The sequence below is a fragment of the Argentina silus genome (genome assembly GCF_951799395.1).
Source record: "Argentina silus genome assembly, chromosome: 8".
Classification (NCBI taxonomy): domain Eukaryota; kingdom Metazoa; phylum Chordata; class Actinopteri; order Argentiniformes; family Argentinidae; genus Argentina; species Argentina silus.
In genome coordinates this window covers 5,677,241-5,700,270 of record NC_139662.1, presented here as the reverse complement: position 1 = coordinate 5,700,270, position 23,030 = coordinate 5,677,241, and the positions used below count along the sequence as shown (strand labels likewise).

The following is a 23,030-nucleotide window of genomic DNA, read 5'->3' as shown; positions in this document are numbered from 1 at the left end:
AGAATGAGAAAGAGAGAGAGAGAGAGAGAGAGGGGGGGGGGTGGGGGTGGGGGTGGTAAACCATCATAAAACTGATATGGGGTTGTAAACAGATGACAAATTAGGCTGGCGCTAGCTAATGTAAACACACTCCATTTGTGAGAGCATCCCTGCGGTAAAGAGACGCCGCTGCACTCAGCATTGGCACAAGGCAGATGTGTTTGTTTGCCAGCGAGACTTCCCCTAGGAGAGCTGGCGTGTGTGAGCCCTGGCTACTCATCTACAGGCTTGTCGCCAGCCTGGCTCAATGAAGAGCTCCATTACCCCCCCTGTTGAGAGAACAAGTGGATCAATCCAATCTCACTGATATGGAGATATGTCTGGGGGCTGGGTGGACACAACCACAAGAGGTATTCACTTGGGGGCGGGGGTGCCGAATTTTATTTATTATAATCATTACCTTTTGTTGTTCTTATTCTGTTTGTTGGTTGATAAATGGGCAACTTCTGCTTTGATCTATAGGTAATTTAACGACAAACACATAAAACATAAATCCAAATAATTGAAAAATGCTAGGTAGATATTAGCAAAATCATAATGGCATTTGGTTTATACATTTAATGGAATACTTGTAGTCTTTGAGGAAGGTTGATAAGTACAGTACAATGCAATGTATTATTGGGTTGTTTCAGTTTCTCCATTTATGCGTATTGTAAGCCACTCTGGATAAGAGTATCTGCTTACGTAAATGCCTCAAATAATTTGAGCAATTAAACATTAAAAAAAGAGAAGATACAAGACCTATCCACAGAATGAAAATAATACTGGATAAAAGGAAACATCTTTTTATCAATTTGAAACAATGGGAGATGAATGGTTAGTTATTAAGGCCTGTGGCAAATCTTTCTAGTAAGTAATTTGTCGGAGGCTTGTGCATTTTTAATACTCTTAACTGGAAAGCCCTAAGAACACAAACTTTATGAAATAATAAGGCACATTTCACCTTAGTGCTTCTCTTGCCCAGCTTCTCAATTATTTACAGTTAATGAATTGCCTTGGGCCACATTTCTCTAAGTACAGTTATCAAAGATCCCACAGAGACTGTGAGTCATCGCTGTAAAATACTTAAATACATTGGTTCAATTATGCCCGCTGTCCCGAATATGAGAAACACAAGGAGACGTTCACTTTGATCTCTTTTCTTTTTAACACCCTCAGAGTTTTGTTTCGTTACTCCGAGTGATTTAAAGATTGGCAGCTACAAACAGAAGCATCAATGAACATAATTCAGCTATCTGCTATAGTACATTCTAGGAGTATGTGTTGTTGTGGCTGAACTAGCTACAGCATATCCCATTTAGCAATTCACACCCAAATGGAAGACCTGGGGCTTTCGCAGGCTATCGCCACACACTCGGAGTGTGTAAGCCCTGTAGGGAATTCCATCTGAGCCACAACACACACACACACACACACACACACACACACACACACACACACACACACACACGCACACACACACGCACACACACACACACACACATACACACACACACCCCTACTACAGTGTTTACATCATTCCCCACCATAACCGTTATGAAACAGAAAAATGCTATTTGATAACTGATTGATACAAAATAACAACTGAGATATTATATAACTACAGAGAGTATGATATGATGATATATATGATGATTTCATATAACTTGTAATATAATATAACACAAAACTATACTTTTGTTCCAACCAACTGAATGCAATGGACCAGTAGGCTATTTTAATTTAAAAAGCAAGGGCACTGTTTCAGTGCAAGCCCATGTAGAATTCCCTCCTATACCTCCTGGTATACTTAGACCATATATACAGCATCATCTAAGTGAGTGCAAATAGCTTTTACCATCTGTTTGCTCTATAGGGGATAACATCAACAGAGTGACTAGGATGTGGGTGTGTGTGCATCCTTTTTTCAATACTGTTTGGTAGGAAATACAGAAGGTGCTAAAACACCCCTTCATTCTTCAACCATCATTATCTTCAAAGCCGAAACAATATGGTTCATCCATTCATTCTATCTATACACAACATGTACAGTTTTGGGCCCCACTAGGTTTAGTCAATTCAATGCTATGGTGATGCAATCACTCCCTTTGCCGTAACTACGCCACAGTGAAATTAAAGTGCAAAGGATCACATTCCTAGACAGCTGGTAGTTGTAAATTCCCATCAGGAAAAAAGGGGGAGGGGTTACTTTGAAAGAAAACATATACTATTTTCATTTCAAACTGCTTTAGGGATTACAGCTTCAGCTCTAGAAAAAAATGCATTAAAATAATCCACCATTTGCATGTTTTATCTTCACAAAGGAAGCTCAAACACCAACCCCCACACACACCCTCATCACCCTTCACCCTTCCCCCTACACACACAAATGCATGCATACACACACACACACGCACGCACGCACACACGCACACACACACACACACACACACACACACACACACACACACACACACACACACACCAACCTGCTGCCATCTGCTCTGCTCGCTCTGTACAATCCTTGCAGAATACATTATTCACTACAATACATCACATCACATTCCCTCAATGTCAGAGCCTTGTGCAGGGGAGAGGGGAGCGTAGCACAGAGCAAAAAGCCATTGTGCTCCTCTGACTTTGAGAAGGTAGATTCAGCCTCTGTGTACAGTGGGAGAGAAGATTAAAGCCTGTTTGATTTGGTTTTGGGTGAAACAAGGTCGTCAGAGAAGGTTGTACATGTTACAGCTACTCTACAGGATTGAAGTAACTGACTGGAAGGTTATCTTAGCAGTGCCCACAATGGGTGAAACAGCTCAACTGGTGAATTGTGTGTGTGTGTGTGTGTGTATGCGTGTGTGCGTCTGTATGTGTGTGTGTGTGTGTGTGTGTGTGTGTGTGTGTGTGTCTGTGTGTGCGTGCCCGCATGTACATGTGCACGTGTATGTACGCAAGCATGTGTGTTCATGCTGTGCGGTGGTGTATCAAGGGACCTAACAGCTGCCTTGCCCATACTTGACTACATTCTGACCTGTTTTGCATCACCTGTTAGTGAGCCGAACCAAATGTTTCCACTGACTTCGTCTAACGCACCTGACCTGCAATTAACCCCTGTGTGCAAGGAAAGCTTGTCTCTTAGAATCTGCCCATCAGTGTGTGCCAGGTGCAACAGTCCACCTCTCTGTGTCTCTCTGCTCTCATCCACACGTACAGTACAGAAGACCGAGAAACCCTTCATATCATCATAATAGCAAAACCACAATCATACCGCAAACAATTAGCAGTCTTTACCAGCCAATAGAAGTTCATCTCATTCTTAATTCTTGTTATACATTTTGGGTAAAAGGATCCATCATTGTAGTAGGTCATAGGTTTGGCAGGGTGACGATGCAGCTCATAAGTTGCATACAGCATGCAGTTATCGGGGTGTAGGGGCATCTCATGGTCTATGCTTACTGGGCCGAACACCAGCCCATACTATTTGAGGTGAAAAAGACTGATATGGTTGTTTTAAAGAGTCAACCTCGATGCGTGCTTTTCAAAAGCCATTCCCATTAGTCGCGTATACATTTGAGATTCAAAATGTAATGTATACGGATTCATTCTAGATTGGGAAACAGTTTAGAATGAATTTCTATCTAGAGTATCAACATGAGGCACACACTGCAGTCCCACATCTGAATCCACTGCACTATAATGAGGCCAATCTATAAAAGCTCTACATAGAATATATACGTATTCTCCATTAAGTAGATTATATACCATGAGAGTCCATTGAAACAGTCATTTGACAGTCTATATGAATTGAGAAATGAGAAAAGTTGCTGCGTCAGACAGTTTACTTCCCCTGTCCCCTTCCCTCCCTCCTCTCCTCTCTTCCCCACCTCTCCTTTTTTCCCACCCTCCATCCCTCCCTCCCTCCCTCCCTCCCTCCCTCCCAGATGCTCTCCCAGTGCTCGCTCGTGTTTGGGCTGCGACTGCAAGGGGTCACCGGCTGCCTTGTTCTCACACATGGAGTGTGTGTGTGTGTGTGTGTGTGTGTGTGTGTGTGTGTGTGTGTGTGTGTATGTTTGAATGCGTTTCTGTGAGCGTGTTTCTGCGTACAGTATGTGTGTGAGCGTGTGTGTATGTGCCCAAGTCTGTGCCTGGGTGCGTTGTGGAGTCTTGCTAGCTCAGTGCCAGGTCTCACTAATGAGTCTGTCAGGCACTGTTAGCGACGGCGTGCTCCCCTGGCTCACCGTGCTCCTACAGACAGACTATGATTAGCCGGGCCAATGGCACGCCACTGGGCCAGATTAAACAGTGACTGTGCGGAGAGGGAGAGGACACACACACACACGGACACACGGACACACGGACACATACACACATACACACATACACACATACACACACACACGGCTATCATCTCTCCCATTAGCCTGCTTTGATGTAATAACTCACACTCGCCCCTCAGAGTAGGGAAAGGTGATGATGATGTCACTAGAGTGATGGTAAGATATGAAAAATGCAGGGCAAGACATGGAGTGAAATAGAGCTACTAAGCTGATTTTACGCTACCTGAAATACCTCTATAAAATGCAGGTTTGAAGGCAACAAGCAGCCACTGAATAACATCTTTATTTACAGTATACTTTTCATCTATGCCCTAAGAGGTTTTGTCAAAATGTCAAATGCATGTGCATGCCGACGAAATGGAAGTGGGCCACTCTCGCTTCGTTTAATTCAATGACTTGCACCGTCTTGCACATCATTCAGAATCTGGACTGCTCCTTCTGGCAGCTCCTAGCATCTTCATTAAAACGACATGATTCACTAATTACAGGTAATTAGCCATTACCGAGAAACACAGATGAATGAAACGATCTGTGGAGGAGTAGGACAGTCAGGACACATCGTTTGTCTTCAGTCATGGGACAAATGATGCCTTTCGCTGGGTGCCACCTATTTGACCGCTTGACCCTCACTAATGACTGGACCACGACCAGATATTATGGTCTTGACCTCTGGGACACAATTCTCTGATAAGTAAGGTCTTTACCATACTGGAACTTTCTCTCACACAAGACTGTACACGACCCCCTGTTTTAAATGGGAGACAGGGGTGGGTAGACTCAGGAATTCTAGGCCTTAGTTGTATATAGTAGAATATAACCAGGGCATGTTTTATGGTATGGTCAAATAGTCCATAAAAAACTCCTGCCTCTAGTTGACTACCATTAGCCTTTTGGTGAACTAAACAACACACTTGAAATGGGGTAGATAATACAAATAGACAAAACGTAAGATTGATCCAAAAGCCCAGAAAGCAAAGGTTATGTTTCTTATCTTGGGCCTCCAGAAGAAAGTCCCAACTCGAAGCCACTGTCCACCAACTTCCTGTTCTCTTGCCAAGTGCCCTATTTTTACTCCCCGTTCTTCTGTGTGCCACTGACAGGGTTTTCCTTGTCACAGACACGTTTCCTGTCATTTCTGTGTTGGATGTGTACTGTATATGTGCTGCTGGCCCAGTTCAACAGCTTTCTTTCTCTGACACAGCATTTGGTTTCTTAATTACCTAAAACAACAAGCACAAATATCTTGAAACTATCAACTTTTTTAGTTCATTGTAAATATTGTGTGGACGGTCTGGACAAATTCTTCAGTGTCTATGCACAGTTAAACACACATTTGATTCTTCTATGAAGACCACTATAGATTCAAATAAAGCCAAGAGATTTTGTGTTGGCCAAATATATTTTTCCCCAGAGTGGGTGAGCAATGGAACGGTAAAGCAAGTTGGTGGTGGCAAAGCCTGTCCTAATGGAAAGTTCTGACCCAGGGAAACGGGTAGTGAACAATAGGGGTGCCATTGAGTCAACAAATACTAAAGCGCTCTATTCAAACTATCAGAGTTTCGGTGATGAGGCAAAGCACTGCAACAAAACATGAATGAATCTGAGTTTCACTTGAATTACTTATTACCATTAGGCTGTAGGCATGTGACATGTCTGTTGAGATACAAAATGTATAGTATTTGGTCCTGATGATCATTCCAAAATTGGCCAAAATAAGAAGAACACACTCAATCATCAACATTTCTAACTCTTTTCCTCTGATGTAGAAAATGTTTGAAATATTTATCAGGCCACCTCCATTTAATCCGTAAATGCTTGAATTGGAATATCTAAAAAACAACCCTTTGTTTACAGTATGTTAATCCAATCACCACACCACAGTTCATTCAATTTGTGGCCTGACAGTGAACGGCCTCCCCTCCTCCACTAAAGCATATTTATCATGATGCCATATGCCACAAACAACAGTGCCTCTCTTCTTGGGCTGAAATGTGCAGAATGTGATATACTGCACAGCACAATGGAGTAATTGTGTTTTTTCCCCTTGAGGAAAAATGTGAGCGAAAAAAAAAAATATCTGTGAAGGATATATATGTTGCAGCCTTATAAACTCTTTATTTGAGTTAGGAAACTCATTGTGGAAATATATATGAACAACTTGATTTCCGCACTATATACAGAACACTGTGAACTCAAAGAAAAGACGTTATTGAGGTCTGTAGACATCCTTTATTGGTAAGAGGAAGATCATGCAATCTAACAATGTGGTGTTGTTCCACTACAGTGATTCTTTATGCCTTCTCTTGAAGGCAAAACATACCCTACAAACAAATCATAATCTTTAATAGGACATCCACCGCTGAACTGCCCCCAGGTGTCTATGAGTGAGTGAAATTTGGAATTCTGGAACGTTAGAAGTAGAAACAATGAAAATAAATACGAACAAACTACAGTATGTTTAGACGTACTGTCCTTTTTGTAGTACACTGTAGTGTACCTCTAATATAGAGTGAATACTGAGGTTGAATATCGTGGAGCACTAATGCACAAGGATCAATAGCATACTTTCCATTGCAACACAGTGCGCTGATGTTCACCATCCTGTATTTGCTTGGTCACACATTTGGAATTGATCCTACGTTGTCGATGCAACGTTTTTTTTCTTCCTACATACAGTAAAAAGTCAACTGTTGAAAGACAAGAATACACATTACAGTAATCAGTACCAACCATTCCAAAAGCAAAAGTCATAAAATAACCACATCTATGGTTGTTGTTGTGGCTGTTGTTTTCCTTGCAAAAAAAGCTCAATTATCAGCTAAATTAATAATAAAATATCCTCTTTCATTTGCCTCATGCAAATACATTAATAAAATCAAATTATTATGAATTATACCTTGTTGTAGAGTAAATAGGTCAACATCAACTCATATGAGCATGTACAGTAAGGGATTGAATTAAGACATTTCACTGTGTGACTGCAGAACATGACACCTGGACAGAGCTCTTGAACAATGCCCAACATTTTCCTTTGCCCAGCTAAGGCCCTACTCAAATTAAATAAGTTAGAGCTTTGAACAGAGCTCTGCAAGTTAGCCTTAAAGTTGATTTATGTTTCCAAAATCTATTGTCTGAGTGCAATCATGAAAAATATGACATCATAAGGTAAGGTGGGTGGAAAACAAAGTGACACGGGACATAGCTACTATGAACTAAAATAGGTGAGAACATCTGGCTCATATCAATCAAATGACCATATGAGACTTACTCTTGAGACTAGCTGCAGTCCTCTGTTGAACACAACTTGTTTTATTGTGGAAAAAATACATATCCTACTGGTTTAAATAAAATGTTTCTTAAACAGCAGTAAAACAATAAAGGTCATAAAACATGTTAACATGTCAATAAAATGATCCACCAAGAAATAAATGAATAATAAGTCCACCACCAGCCTTGAACAAACAACTCCCAGAAAATCTATTTCTTCCCAAACAGGATGTCCGCCTTATGCTAGGATACTTTATGACCACGGCTGAAAGGTGGAACAAAAAAAAAACTAGCATGTTTCAACTGAGAAAATATAAATCTACATCCTAACAAGCTCACTGTAAGGTGTGTCAGCTGCCAAGACCCAATCTGATAAAATAGTTGATGAAAAAAGGAAAACAATGTGTTTTGGGAGAGGGCCAGAATGTGATCATACCTTAGTTTTAAAATGAGCTAATATTTTACTGCAAGGAAAAAAATAGATATTCATGTTGGCTTGATGTGACAATTCACTGATGTATGCATACGTCATAGTATCTTCAGAAAACCAGTCTAACATAGCACAAATAGTGCCATATGACTTGTAAGTAACTCTCATGGCAATAATGACCACATAACAAGGTGCAAAATCAAGTGAAAATGTGAATTCTCTTTCAGTTGACGGTTCGGCCCCTCACTATTGGACACTCTGTGTACCTATTCGCTGAACCCCTATTCAACCACGCCTGTACAGGCTAAGGACACATGCAGGCACATAATTCCTAGCTGGTTAACGTGTGGAATGTTACCTAGGTCTTTACGACCTTAAATGGAGGCTTTTGGAGATGTGGTGTGTGTCTTTTCAGAGCCCTCTCCCTGCGACCCTCTCCTTCTTACAAGACTTGCTTGATAAGCTACCTGGCTGGCATCTCAGCGTACCATGTAGTGTAGAAGCTGGGACAGCTCCTGGGGTGCACCCCCTTGTGATTTTGTGAAGGAAGTACACTGTCTTCGTTTGGTCACCAGACAGTGTGTCCCCTCCTGCGACCTGTCTCTGGTTCTTGAGGCGCTCACTAGTGACAGCTTCAAACCTCTTCAGACTGTTGATGCAAAGATGTTGTCAAGACTGCACTGTTACGCGTAGCCATGGCCACGGCCAAGCGCGTGACTGACTTGCGCCCGCTAACGGTCCATCCTACATGTACCCAGCTTGCCCCTGGCGACACTAAGGTTGTGTTACACCATAACGCAGCATTCGTTCCAAAAGTCATCTCCATGGTGTACCGCAACCAAGCTGTTGTTGTGCTCCCTTTACATTCCCCAATCGTCTCCTCTCCGGAGCAGGAGCATATGAACACCCTCTGTCCGGTACATGCTCTGCATGTTTACACGGCCAGGACGGCGTCATTAAGGGTCTGTGATAACTTGTTCATCTGCTTTGCAAACCCTGCCATGGGAAGAGCTGTGTCTACACTACGCCCCTTTCATTGGATTGTGGAGGCCATTGTTGAGGCTTACAATTGTCGGGGATTGCAGCCCCCTTTGGGCGTCCAGGCACCCTGCACCCACAGGTTGGGTGTTGTTCAAGGGTGTCCCTGTCTCAGAGATATGTGCTGCAGCCAGCTGGGCTTCTCCACATACCTTTCAAAGGTTTTACAGCCTGGATATGACCAATCCCTCTGTGGCCCAGACTGTCCCAAGTGCTGGTTGGGAGACTGTGTGATGTAGCTAGGGTACATCTGTGTATCCGTAAGGGTTTCTGTTTGGACCAGGCAATCGTGACATTTTGCAAGGATCCCATAGTGTGGGGTGGAACCGAGTCGACTGAAAGAGAACTAGGGGTTACCTATGTAACCTAGGTTCTCTGAAGGAGATGAGGGATACCCCTCATTGACCCTTTCGCACTGAGCACGTGATGAGTGGTTCGCAGAATAAATGAGCACGCTATACAGGCTGGGCACTGGGCCAGGCTACGTGCCTACAAGCGTCCTCAGCCTGTACAGGTATGATTAAATAGGGTTTCAGCAAATAGGTACACAGAGTGCATATCTCACAGTGATGGGTCTCCCTCATCTCCTTCAGAGAACCTAGGTTACATTTGTAACCCCTAGTTTTGTCGACGTGAAGCCCTCTTTAAATCGTTGCGTGCCTTAGTTCTCTAGACCATGCCATCAGTTTCCCTGAGAGAGGAATAATCTCATTACCTTCTCTTCCTGGCAAGAGAGAGAATAAATATTCATTTCAATGTGGCATTCGGCAGGAGAGAAAAAATTCAATCACACGTCCCCATTTCATTTTCCATGTAATTAAATCAGTTAAACGTTATAAAAACATGTAAACTCGTCAATGACTTTGAGCCATTTGCATTTTTAATCAGGGAAGATTAATTCTAATAAGCGAGTCAGTCTGTGGCAGTGAGGGAGGAGGCCTATTGTGTGTCTGTCACAGGCATTTAATTCTGCCATTACATTCCGAATCCTATTACGCTAATTGCCCTTTTTATTGGGCTTTATTTCTCAATCAACAACCAGCCAAGGCTATTAACTAATAATCTCTGATTAGTGCACTTTTAACCTTAAACATCTTTGACATCAGTGTTTAAAATGTAAACAATGTGCAAGAGTAGACAAAACAACACGACACCATTCCCCGTATGTGGTGAGAGTGTAGGCTACAATTTGAGGGCTAAAATGGATTAATTAATTTACTTTATCAATCTCAAATAATAAGGGACACATCCAATGCCAAAACGCGCAAAACCTTCCATTGAATAATAATTAAATAATAAGACAAGCTGAATTGATTCCTGAAATGGACATCCCCAATGCTACTAACCATATAGGTCCGACATGTCTGATGTGTTCAGACATTTCCCCATGCGTCTTGGGAGTCTTTGAACAGTTCAATCTCAGTAATTGTGATTTTTATCAGATAGGAGAATGCCCCTGCCAGTACATAGGGGAAGTGTGTATAGATTAGAGTAAACCAGACATACAGTATTGTGAACTTTCAGTTCCAATACGTGCAATACTGTAAATGCAGATATATGAGGACACAAAATAATTGTACACAAAGCCACCACAGGCATTAGTTAAGTCAGTTAAATCAAACATATTACTTCCTAACATGTTTTACTGTGGAGTAAAAAGTTCAGCAGATAACGATCAAATGTCCTCAATAGTGCCCTCGCATTGCTGCCGCAGCAGTCCCAGCCAAAGAAATGCGCCCACATGTGAAACTCTTGCATGATAAGTGTGTCACCATTGTGGCTCATGTGAGGAACTAGGCCAAAGACAGTCAGCACAGCCAACCACTCACACCACGTAACCTTATTGTGGTGTAAAATGTGTGGTTGGGGACATTTTGACCTACTCTTAATAATGCATATTAAGAAATATGTGATAATATGTATATGTTTCTGGAAAATACCAACAGATCCTTGACTAAGGCAAAGAGTCCATCAACATAGGTAAAACAGACGAACAGCATAGCTAGCTTTCTCCTGCAACTTTCAACATAAAAGGTAATTATCTTGAATAAAACATTTTAAAATGAACAAAAAACATTTTAAAAATTAAAAAATGTTTTAAAAAAGGTTCAATTGAGATTAAGGACATTCTTAATTCAATCACCAATACATATATGAAAAGCGGCTGCGACTTGCAGTTGCTTGTTGTCTTACTCTCTACACAGTGCTTTTCCAGTCCTCTCATACGCTCGACCCTGCAAAACTATTGCTAAATATAGCCCCAGAGAGCCTAAACTTGTCAGTGCTGATTCAGCCAGACAGGTACAGGGAAAGTGTATTAATTTTCTCGTAAGCGAGGAAAGTGCTTTCAACGTTTCAATACCCCCCACTTTGCTTAGATTCCTATGCATTAAGGACATTTTCAAAAAGTCACATTTGGTTTTTGAAAGGAAAATGACCTGAATTTTCTGACACTCGAGTGTACTGTATACACAGTGATGGCAAGACAAATACAGTATGACAGACAAACCAAAGCTGCAAGCCTGTGTGTATCTTTGTTAGTCATTACCCAGTCATATCAAACATATCATGCTCTAAAAAATGTTTCTCAAGTCTCACTCACTAACTTTAGAGAAAGTTTCCACTCTTCTTTCAACTCGACTTGCATAACAGTCATTTAGCTATTACTCATTCTCGTTCAAGCAATTTCAAGTCAGAAGTCAGGACTTGTAGCCTCACCATTTACATATAACTGACTTCTATGTCTCTGGAAGACTTCATGAGTCCCCCTAATGTACATAGAAGGTGAACGTTACTATGGGGACGTTGAGTGTGTTCAACTGTGCTCTGTGGCACGGTTAAGACTGTTCCATTGTGGTGAGAGAGAGCAGCTGTCTTTACCTTTGGCAGGCAAACAGGCTCATTAAGGGCAGTCATGTTTGTTTTTGTGCCCGATATCTAGCCCTGAGCAAACACTGCCCTATCTCCTCTCTGCAGCCCTCGCAGTCTCAACATTTCCTTTCCTATTGTGGAGGGGAGGCACTGGCAGTTTGAGCCAACCATACATTTCCCTAAGCCGACGATGGCTTTCAAAGAATGTGTGGTTAATTGAGAAATTTGTCGAGGCGGACAATCACAGAAATGCCCCCTCTATGTAGAGCTTTGCAGAGAAATGTTGTGGAGGAAATATCAGAAAGTACTTTCTAGACGATATCATACATCAATACAATAGTTTATGGATCTGTGGAAATGGCCTCATCCTTCACTTGTGTTTGAGACAGTGAAGTCTCAACTTTGAGGTTTTATTCACATAACATCTCAAGGCAAGTTACAGTATATTCATACATAACACATTGTCAGATATTCCATTTTACTGAAGAAGCGACTGTCAATGCCATTCCATAATATGAACTAAGGATTCACCCAGATACCAATCAATCTTCCCTTTATACTTCCAGAGATATAAGCACTTCCAACTTGTACAAACCAACACAAGCCTCTTTTTTCCAAAATGTTTCCACATCTGACTGTTGACTGTTCAGCAATGTCTTAGTATTTCTCAGAAGCTAGCTCACTTATTTCATTTTGTCTCTTTTCAATGTTTGTCAAGCGCAAAGTCACAATGCATTCTGAAATGAGCCCCTAATGTGGAGTAATGAGACTGTCATGGTGGAGCAATCTCTGCTTGTTTGAGTTTGAGTCATGTTGTAGATTCAATTAAATCAGCTGAAGTCAACCTGGCCCAGGGCCAAATCGGTAATGGGTGACCTCATTCAAACAATGCTTTGACATATTGAAACAATAAGAGGAAGGGCCTTGAGCCAGTTGCAAAAGCAACTCAAAGCGTACAGTAAAATGACAGTTCGTCCACTCGTCTTTGTTGAAGAATTAATTCAGTGCGGAACAAACTTAGCAGAGGATTTATTTTGTGTTAGGCTTCATGAGGAGATATGACACTCAATGGTTTTTGACACAAGGATCTCAATGGTTTTTTATCAACTGACTCAGATACTATTGTTGTTTTAGAAGAACGTATGCAATGATCTGATCATGTTGTATGCAATAGCCTTTAAAAACAAGACAGAAACTAATAAACAAAGGCTACAGGACCTTATGTGGGCAAACTGGTTAGTATTAATGAACAGTTGGATGTTTATACAGTAGTTTTTACTGTCGCTTCCTGCCTATGTGTTCATTGCTTTAGAAACAAAATATCAGTAAAAACCGTCAGGGCATATTTTGCACAGCTGTAACATGTCTTTTTGAAAGTTTATTTGCCCACACAAGTCAAAACTGATTTGTTTCGATGTCGAAATGTCTGGAATCTTAATCATCAGACAAACACTCCCAAGGCCATGTAAACACATTCAATGTTAGAATCTACAGGCATGGTTTCTATATAATAACACTACAACGCCAGAGGCAAAAACACTTTTAGAAGGGTTTCCCCAACCATTCAATTACTAAGGCAGGCGGGGCTCATTCTGTACCCATGTGGCTACAGCACAGGAGTTACTCTACACAGGTGAAAAGCACTACACTTAGATAACTAACATAACTAAACATCAAATAATGCCTAATAACACATGGAAAGCTTTCATTAGAGAGCAACTCAGTTTTATCCAGGCCAGACATCTACTGTTCTGTTTTTATCTGTCCATCAATGATACTACCGGTGCTAGAACATAACATGCAACAAAATAGTCAAGAGTCTCTGTGACTTCCTCTGTGACTTCCAAATTCAGGTCCAAGTTTCATTATTTTGGATACAAATGAAAACCTCCAGGGCTCCAATTTAAAAGGATGATGAATTGATGATGAAAGCGTAACGGTTGTCTTTTAATTCTGATCCGAAGTCAGTGTTATTTTTTAAATTCACAGGGGCTCTAGCATGGATGAGAGCACAGAACAGTGAAATACAGACCCAAGACACACACACACACACACACACACACACACACACACACACACACACACACACACACACACACACACACACACACACACTACACACTGACTGCACCTCATTAAGCGGCATTCCCTCCGGCCCTTATTCTATTAGAAATTAAAACTCAGGACAATTAGCGGCAGATTGGTCTCAGCTCAGTGCTCTGCGAGGCTTTGAGATGACTTAATTACAGTCTCTTCTGAAACTCACACAATGGCCCTGTGCTGAATCACACCGGGAATACCTGGCAACCCTGTATCATCAAGGGTCTTCTCACTGCTTGGGGTAGGGAACAACAAGGTTATATTATAGGTAGCACCAGTAATGCATTATGATGTGACACAAGCCACTACATAAATGCATTTATAATGCATTATACACAGGTGGTTAAAAATGGAATGTGTTCTGATGTGCATTCCCTTGTTCAGAACATGTACTGTAGTGAGTATGTCTTGAACAAAACCTGCATAATATAATGTAACCCACAATGATGTCAAGAGTCAGAACAGGTACAGTCGATAGATCTACTCTTAGCCTTTGAAAGGAAAGTGTGGCAACTACAATTACACAGAGAGAGAAAGAAATAAAAACAGAGCATTCACATTTATAGAACAAAAGAGAGAGAATTTATTTATCATACAAACATACTGCAAAGAAAGCACAACTATACAGTATAGCATTCATTAAGCCTATAGGTTGTGTAACACTCAATAAATCTTATCTCTAAAAGAAAGCAGTCACATGACTCCATGTCCCATGACATTCTGAAATGCCCCGCAGCACTATGGGGGTATGAGTGCATTAGCACCATAAAGACACTGCGTGTGGTTCTGCAGGGTTCCATGGTTTGTCTGATATGTGTACACTCCTAATTGGCCAACCTGGGAGATCTCACCATCATTTCCAACATGACACGTGAATGAACTGCCCCCCTATGCCCAAAAACATGACTAGTCTCATTTGAGAGAAAAGAAAAATAGCAAGGCCCACAACTCATTCATAAATGACTGTATATATAATGCATTACTCCTCTATGTTTGCTTGGAATGTGGGGTAGTGTTGACTAATTACATTAGTACATTATGTACAATGTATTATGTACATTATGTACGGTACATTATGACTAATGTACTATTAGTCATAGTAGTTAGTTAAGACTGTCAAACATACAGTAGGTGACTATGACCAATATAGTAATTGGTTAGCTAATGGCAAAATTCGGCAGAACAAAGGAGGCAGAATGTTGTTGTTGTTGACTGGCTGTCAGTTGAGTATTTCCATTGTATGGGACATAAATGACAAGTAAGCGTTTTAGGTAAGTAGTCAAACAGTGAACGTCTGAAATTCTGTGTGAAAACCAAGGGCACGCTGCTCTGTATCAAGTGGCATTGTTTAGGTAAGAGTAAACCCTGGGCACTTGCCAAAAGTCATTAGTCACCCATCGAACAAGTTCCACGAAGCTAAACCACAAAGTGTTCGTGTGCTACTTCCTTTCATTGAATTTTGGGGCATGTAAGCAATTCTGCAGATATCTTATTGCAACCTACTCACATGGCTCATTGTAATCACTACCCTCTGAAACGCTGTCATGTTTGTTTATTTGTTTGCTCGTTTGTTTGTTTTTGGCCCTCGACAGGGTGCCAGCTTATGAGTACTGTAGCATGCGGTTCAATGAACGAGGGAGGGAAGTAGAGAGAGTAAAGGCGGATGGGAGGGGATTAGGGAGGGGTGCAATTTTTCAGCGAGCCAGGCGTACAACATGATCTCTAATTACCCACAAAGCACTGGGTAACCTGAGCCTGAGATTAGCCAAAGTTATCATGCTTAATAAAACATGACTGTCCCTGTTCTGTTGGCTCTGCGGAGTTTCACTTGATATTATTGTACATTACCTGTTGGACCACAAACATTTTCTCCTGCTTACAGCAAGAACCATACCCTGTCCCTTCGTTTCATAGAGAGGGCCTGACTACAGCATCAGGTACAAGAGGCCAACAAGGAAGTGAAGTGTATCCCATACTCTCAAAAATTAACATTAACATAAAATTCTGATGAAATGTGAAAGTCAAACATTCTTACACTAGTCTCTTTTCTTATTATCAGAGGTCTTCAGTGAATCGTCGATACCATCTCAGCTTACCTAAAATAGGATGCCTACTGTGTTTTCAAAGCTATTTTTAGCCTTTCTGACATAGCACCCTCGAGCCACTGTTCTCTTTACATGGGCTTTTATACCACAGTGAGCTATGGGTGAAGACGTCCAATTGACCAGCAGGCTATTTTGGTATGTAATACGTACTGTAGGACAAAGCCAGTCGTCAGTGTATTTTCAATCCTGTGCGGTCAAGCAAAGCCCACCAAAAATCGTTTCAACTCAGGCTTCATGGCTACTTGATTGACAGAGGGAAAATCGTGAGTTAAAACTCAAGCATCTTTCACTATTTAATGACTGCGAGACTGCTATATGCATGTTATTCTTAGATTGAAATGAGAGTATCATGACTTTAAGTAGAAAACCTTTAAAATGATGACCCTTCACATAAGCATATGTATGGACATATTGATATTCAGACTCAACACATACACATTAACTTCATAATTGTGGACAAACTTGTGGTCCAACATGGATCACTGGCAGAAAACTATACATTTCTAGCTAAAGATCCAAGCTGAAAGGGGCAATTGTCCAACATTTTGTTGCTGTCTCTCTCTCTCTCTCTATCACCCGCTGTCCCCAACATACGCATGCACACACACACACACACACACATACACAGACACACACACACACACACACATACGCACACTACTGAGGCTTGTTCATGTAGGTTATGCCAGTAAGTGCGGCCCCAGGATATGTTTTTTCACTACTGTCTACTGTGTTATTAACAGTTTCTATAAAAAGATATGCTTGAGTTTCTCTTTCCTGTGTTGCAGTGTTAACAACCTTACTAAGTTGTCATGATGTTGTTATGATTGATAAAAACAGTAAATTGAGCACAACACTGTTGCTGCTGTCATAGTTTCCAAAATCATACTGTATTTCCTCTGTTTGTTTTTCTTAGCGACATCAGTCAACACTATGGCTTGTGGCCAAGCTGAAACTAAACAGACGGACAACACCAAGACAGAGGGCTACTCTCTCTCTCTATTGCCACACTGCCACAGTTCAAAATTGCATAGAGGAAAACATGGCCTCAGCCCTGCCGTACGTAGGCTACTGTGAATGTTTCCCTCTGCCCATTGTGAATGAATGAATCTCATCATTAGCTCTCAATGAGGAAGAATGAGCCGCAGATTGGATCTCTCTGTGGCGCTGCGGGCGCCCATCTCCAGTGACTGGATTGGACGCGGGCTATCATCACCTCGCAGAGGCAATTATATCTGCTAGCTAAATATGTCACACACAATAATCACACATTCCTGACAGACTGGGGACAAGGCAAAATTCACGGCTTGTGGAAGAGAGAGAGGCAATACTACAGTGCATCCCAGTCAACCAATTCCCACTGGACACCTATTTCAGTCAGGATCAATAGAGCCTATGGATTTCTGAAAGAGACAACACATACATTTTATGTTATGATGATTGATTGCATTTACAATGGATCGTATTTGCTGCTGCTCTCTCACTTGCATATTGCAATATTATCTCACTGAGACTAACCTGGACAAATAAAGGTTATAATAATAAAAATGAATACAAGTGAATCTATAATGAACAGTACCCATTAGTTGCAACACACTTAAATGATGGGTTGAATCTTCAAGGGTGATACAAAACCATCTTTTTGCAACAGAATAATTGTAAGGCTACATAAAAGACAGGGTTTATCACTCATAAGTAGATTTGATCATTTACTTGACCCATTGGATGGCTAGACTGGCTCCCCCCATCTACAACTGTTTGTTTTCATTGGTAGGCGGATCATCGATCGAGCGTATTTGTTGGCAGTGGTACTATCCCTTCGAGCCATAGGGTGAACATGGCATTGACACTAGTCTGATAATGTTTGTGAGGGATATTCAAAAAAGCAACTGGGGAGAGAGAGCCTTAAAGCATGCAGAGGACCTCGTCATGGCCTGTACTGTTTGCACAGGACATACCTCAGGAAGTTGAGACAACTGGGAATGTTTGTCCAGCTCACAGCCTGTTCCATACATACAGCCCTGACCCTGGCTGCATTCCTCCCCATTAATTCTCTCCTTCCTATTATTTGCTACTGTTTGCTACCAAAAGGGGAGGGGTCTAACAGACACCAACAGCAGTACTGTGTACTTCCCCTCAAGTTCTCCTACGTTCACTAACCTTATTTTGAAATACTACATGATACCTGGAAGGTCTGACAATACCATGAGGTTGAGAAAAAAAAGGTAAATTGTGACAAGTCACTTTTTTGTCTTGACCTGTCAATCTAAATTAGATTTGAAAAAAAATTAAGTGCACTGAAACAATAATAAATGCCTGTCTTTCGAGTCATGATCAGAGCTGAGCTGGAATGCTCCTGGTGAAGCACAGCAACATGGAGTATACTGTAGTTAGCTCTACTCTGGAAAGGATGGCACACCCATTGTAAATGGGCATTGTCAACACAAATTCAAACCCCATTGATTAGTCATACTTTCTTTCATCGAAATTGGGTTCAAAGGAAATAGCATTGCGTGTGAATCAACAAAACAATTAAAATCTTTCATTGAATGCTCCATTCATCCTTGTGTGCTTGTCCTAGAACAAGAAGTTGTACCAATGTTGATGGATGTTATCTGTTATTAGCACATCCATTTTAACAACCTGCGCTTTTGACTTCTTAGCACTTGTTACCATTAACAAACATAATCAACACTTAATACAACACCCAGGGGCCTACTCCGCAGCAGGTGCTGCCTGGCACGGCTCCTTTGTTTTTCTGCAGGTAGAAAGAGAGTGCAGTGGATTCGCCCCATGGGAGGCCTATTCTGACTAATGCAGTCTTACTGGAGCAGGCAGACTGCTCTTAATTATGGCAACAGACGTTCTGAGGAAGAGACTACTCTCCCACAAACAGGCAAACTCTGGCTGCCAGGCCCACTAATTAACGCATGGGTATCCCTTCCCCTCTCTCTCCCTCTCTCTCCCTCTCTCTCCCTCTCTCTCCCTCTCCCTCTCTCTCCCTCTCTCTCCCTCTCTCTCTCTCTCTCTCTCTCTCTCTCTCTCTCTCTCTCTCTCTCTCTCTCTCTCTCTCTCTCTCTCTCTCTCTCTCTCTCTCTCTCTCTCTCTCATACTGTATATGGATCTCTCTCGTGCCAGTCTCTCTTTCTTACTATCCATCTCTTTCACTCTCACACACTTAGGGCTCCATTTTGCTTGAGCAAAACAGTGAGCAAAGTTGTCCCAAATAACCAGAATATTTCAATTAGATAGGATGGGACATAATCTAATGGGAGTTTTGAATATGGCAGCTAGCCATTTTATGGTGTGCAATACGTTCGTACACTGTTTACCTCTCACTTGTTCCTCAAAAACATTGTTTAAGACAAAGCACCATAAAAATCAAGCAAAATGGTCTGCTCAAGCAAAATGGGGCCATAGACCATTTCTCAGCTTCAACTATTTCACAATGACAATCACAGATATTCGATAACATAGGTCTCCTGTGCAAAATACCTGCCCCATGTGCAGGCTCCTTGACATGGCCTATGTCAGTCAGACCCAATTTCACATTTATTGAAATGATTTCATATGGTAGGAATTCCCATTAAAAATGTCCTATGAGAATATGATTCACTGTGTGTTTTTCCTTCTCTGCTCTTTGTGTCATAAGCCCATACTGTGGTATGCACAGCCTTCCTCTTCACAGGGCTAGAAAAGCAATTGTGATTGTGATTCAATAGTCAGCAAAACCGCTGAATGGCTGAGATCAGAGTGAGCACATACTGTCCGTATGCTCCCTGGACCACTGATTACTTCAACCCATTTGACTCACTCTCCACCACATACCAGAGTTTGTCATTAGCTAATAGCTACAACATTACTCGCCCTAGGACATGAAAACATACAGTAGCTTGCATTACTGTGAGTGTTTCCTTTGCACGGGCGGCCCCATAAAATAGGCTTTAAATATCTGGAAGAACTGAAGATATTAGAAAAAGTATCTGAATTGTTTGATAGAGTTTAATCTCAGATGCACTCCTTATGAACATAACATGCTGATTCTGGCGCACCAGTAGGCTAGTATGATTAAAATGCTAAAACACATTTTGATTGAGTATGACCTCTGTTCAAAGTGAAAAAAATAGTGGATGAACTGGATGGCATTAGGAGGCAACAAAAACACTATCTAAGAGATAATGTGTTTTTATTGACAGAATACATTTATAGGCTGCCTATGTAGGCCTATTTACCTGTTGTACCCAAGAAAGACCACCCAGTTCAGGCCAAAACAGCTCACCAGTCATGACCCAAACACGGCAAGGCAGATATCAGTTGTCTGAAAATATATGAGCTGGGTGGGGCCACAGAAGGCCAAACACAGCCCTACTCTGAGCTATCGACAAGCAAAGTGTTCTGCAAGCAAAAAGGTATAGACCACTGAAACGTGGCACTGTTTCATACTGTATTTCCAAAGTAGCACAAACATTGCTGTAATTGCAACGTTTGATGTTATTTCAGGGCTGCGGGAGCACCACAGAACGAGAGAGTGAGAGAGAGTGAGAGAGAAAGAGAGAGAGAGAAAGAGAAAGAGAGTATTATTGAAGACATGGGGTTATTCATGAGCATGTGTGAAAAGTCTTAAGAGAAGCTAGGTTTCTGAGCACTTGTACAGTATCTCAACTCTATAGCAATTCCACATCCTTCAACCTTTTCCATGGTAATTTCACAGGAATTTAAGATGAATACCATTTGCCATCAAATGAGCAGGATTCATCTCACCCAACTCAAGTGGCTAGCTATGGGATCTTTAAGACGTTATAGAGAAATCAATATGCAATAAACTATCGGGGTATAAGTGAAATCTGAAAAAAGGTTAATATTTTCTCTTAAAAAAACATTTTAACCAATAATGGACAGTGCCAATAGGTAGTTGAGTCGAATCATAAGGTCATTGATAAAGCCACACAGTGGATAAGGTAATAGATTCATGGTAGTCAAGGTATTACCTTGAGTTATAACAAAGTTGCTGCGATTGGAAACAAACATGACAATAGAAATACTGTATAAGAGCAGCCATTACAATATGAGCAGATATATTGAAAAATGCTAAAACCCTGGTAGAATCCTTGCATTCTCTGAAAGTCACGTAAGCCTGCTAATTACTGTAACAAGGTTTGTGACCTCATGTGGGCTTGAGGGTTAGGAAATATGCACTAGATTACAGAGGAGCACAAAATGTTTGCAAGTAAATACACCCTTTTAAAATGCCAGCAAATGTTTTATCATGTTTTACAATTAAAGTCAGATTAGAGACTCAAGATAATAGTTAATTCAAGAGCGCTAAAAATAAACATTGTTAATTCAAGAGGTGATAAAAAAGGGAAAACATTTTCTCAAGCTGTAAATGCTTTTTAGAGGGATGTTGATAAACAAGAGAGGACTAATCTCTCCTACTTTCAGAGATTTGGCTCGAGGATATTCAGGGGGGTCAGAGTGCAGTCAGAAAACCACCTTACTGGGACTTCTTTTTATTGAAATCACCCCATCTCTAAGCCAATCATACACTGACGTATTCCTTGTGCAAGACCACGCAGCCAAATGTCTAATTGTAAAAAATAGTGTACATTGAAAGGAGACCCATACTGTAGCTTAAGGTTGGTAAGAATTCCTGAGGAACTGAGCCCGTCCAAGAAGATTAGCTATGCAGAGATCTGATGCATAGATATGGCCTACATTAGAGATCAGATGCAACTCTGATGCCGCAGCCAGTTTGAAAACTGTTTGAGGATAAGAAACTGACCTAGTGCACCTTGTTAACATGAGACCAGATGATCCCAATGGTCTTAGTCTCATTTGCAATGCCATTAAGGTAGTTAGTATTACATGTGTGATGGCTGCAATCTCGCCCTGAGAGGGACCTCTCCAACCCTGAAGCTTTATCTCATGAATTATTTTCATGATTATATGTTCTAATATTTCAAATGTGTACCTGGAATTGAAGGAACTACACACAACTATTATTTCTATATCACACCACTCTGATCAAGTAATATATAATAATATAATAATATATGCCATTTAGCTGATGCTTTTATCCAAAGCGACTTACATTGTAGTGAGTGTATACATTTGTCAGTGTATATGGTCCCAGCAGGATCATATAAAGTCTAATGGCTTTGTTTGTTTTTAGATAATATATGATATCATATAGGCTACATATAGTGATCCTTAGAATAATCTTTCTTCTTTTGACCTACAAAAGGTAGATAGATAGAGCCTGGGTAATTGTATATGTTGCATTTTACATAAGCTGGCACTCAATATGGCTTGAATGTTATTATTATTATTATTATCTCTAAATGCATTTTCAATGCACAGATTTACATGATTTGGATATAGTGGATATGGCTCAATGCAGAGATATCTGACTGGTGACTTTCCCCTATTCTCTCTCTCATTTGCAGGAATGTAGCTGAACTATAACCTCTTACCAACGCTCAAAGAGACCATTTCTTCCATTACCATAAATTATGATTATGATTGTACCATCCTTCAACTTTTCAGTTGCAAAGATTTTCCATTGCCCACATAGCAGAATAAAACAGTAGGTTTAGGCTACATTGTTGTTCACTGTTGTTGTGATGGAAATCAGTCAGGTGAAACCTGTGTCCAACATAATCATCCAAAGGACAAGACAGCAGCTGTACCCTGAGATTCAACAGTATCATACCCAATGCTGGATATTTGGAAAATACCAACAATAATGGTATATATATATATATATATATATATATATATATATATATATATATAGAGAGAGAGAGAGAGAGAGAGATAGTATATCTTAGATAGTAGGCCTATGTATATCTATGGGTGATATGA

The 23,030-nt window shown here is 40.9% G+C and overlaps 1 long non-coding RNA gene across 1 annotated transcript in view; it reads right to left on the bottom strand.

Moving 5' to 3' along the window:
* The window catches only part of LOC310808485, a 33,498-nt gene that overhangs the window by 8,956 nt on the left and 1,512 nt on the right, over nucleotides 1-23,030 (bottom strand). The gene's annotated exons all lie outside the window — the stretch shown is intronic.